The 1,447-nt window shown below is 64.1% G+C and overlaps 1 protein-coding gene across 3 annotated transcripts in view; it reads right to left on the reverse strand.

The window, feature by feature from the left end:
* The window catches only part of ACSBG2 (acyl-CoA synthetase bubblegum family member 2), a 56,383-nt gene extending 55,339 nt beyond the window's left edge, over nt 1-1,044 (reverse strand). For 2 of the 3 annotated variants that reach the window (XM_027851136.1, XM_027851135.1), the window contains exon 1: nt 938-1,044. The gene's annotated coding sequence lies outside the window, so the exon portion shown is untranslated. The remainder of the gene's footprint in view (nt 1-937) is intronic. The other variant, XM_027851137.1, reaches the window with a different exon arrangement.
* Between the last annotated feature and the right edge of the window lie 403 nt (nt 1,045-1,447).

The following is a 1,447-nucleotide window of genomic DNA, read 5'->3' on the forward strand; positions in this document are numbered from 1 at the left end:
GAGAGAGAGAGAGAGAGAGAGAGGCAGGCCTCTGGGCCTCAGTTTCCCCTCAGTAAAATAAAGGAATTGGCCTAGATAACCCCCCCAGCAAATTAGGGATGTATAAGGACCCATGGAAAGTGGTCAGGAATTGCACACGAGTCAGATCTGCGTGCTAGCTTTGACTGGCTAAGTGCCTCTGTTTCCCTAGCCGGGAGAAGGAGCTTGCTAACCAGAGGGCAGTTCATTTCTAGCGCTCCAGTCCTAGGAACTCCCTAACACTCTGCTCCCAGACTTTGCCAGACGTCAGTCAGAAGGCTTTGAAGGCTGCCCCCTGCTTCTCCAGATAATGCCCAGGGAAGGTGGTGGTAACGGCCAGGTGATGAAGCTGGAGTGGAGGCCCCGGAGGCAGCCCAAACCCAAGTCCCCCTCGAAGGCTGCCTGCCATCCACCACAAGGAGTCCCCCAGAAAGCAGTTGAGTGGGGCGTGAAAGCTCGAACCCGGACCCCAAGCGGAGTTTCAGCCTTGAAGCATCTAAGCTAGAAGCCGTCTGGTTCAACCATTCCATTTCACAGATAAGGCCACTTTCCCAAAGTCATACGATGACCGGGAACTCAAACCAAACTCTTTGGTGTCCCAGCCAAAGCTCGGAGCTTCGGGGAAGTGGGGTGGGGGAGGGAAGGGAATGGGGGGGGGGAGCAGAGAAGCGAAGGGGAGCACAGGGTGTAGGCACGGGCTGGGGGCAGAACCGAAAGGCAGGGAGGGAGGGGAGCATGCAGCGATGCAGACGGCAGGCGGAACGTGTAGACACCCGGAGGGCAGGCAGGGAGGCCAGGGTGTCTCCCCCAGCCCCCAGGACGCGCACACACTCCGCCCGCGTAAAACAGGTGGGTAGCTGTGAAGCGGCAGGCACGTGGGAAGTCGCCCGGGCTCCCGGCCGCGGCTGAGCCGCCTTACCCTGAGCTAGGGGTGCAGGGAGCCGCCCGCCCGCCTGCCTGGCACCAGCTCCTCGGAGCAGCGGCAGAAGCAGCTATAGCGGGCTGAGCACGCGGAGCCGCCTGGAGTCCTGCCGGCGGAGGGGCGGGCCGCCTCGAAGAGGTTGGACCAGATTCTGCCCCGCGGCGGGGCGAGCTGACCCCTGGAGTCCCCGCGGGCCAGGGTGGGGACCCCGGGGGCGGGGCCAGGCGCGCGGTCCGGGTGGCGCGGCCAATCAGGGGCCCGGAGCCGGGAACACACCACCACTTCCAGATCCCACCCACCCCTTCCCTCGGGGAGGGAAACCCCCGATCATTGACCTCGGCTGAGCCGCAGCCAGCGAGGGCTCCCAGGGAGCAATTAGCGGGGCTGGGGGCACCCGAGGGAGGGACCGCGGGAGGCGGAGTGGAAGGGGTGTGGGCGCAGCGTTCAGACCTGGAAAGACCCCCTGAGCTCAGCTAGCACCACTGGCAGCTGGATGGCTCAGGGGGT

The sequence above is a fragment of the Vombatus ursinus genome, unplaced genomic scaffold (genome assembly GCF_900497805.2).
Source record: "Vombatus ursinus unplaced genomic scaffold, bare-nosed wombat genome assembly UNPS02009173.1, whole genome shotgun sequence".
Taxonomy (NCBI): domain Eukaryota; kingdom Metazoa; phylum Chordata; class Mammalia; order Diprotodontia; family Vombatidae; genus Vombatus; species Vombatus ursinus.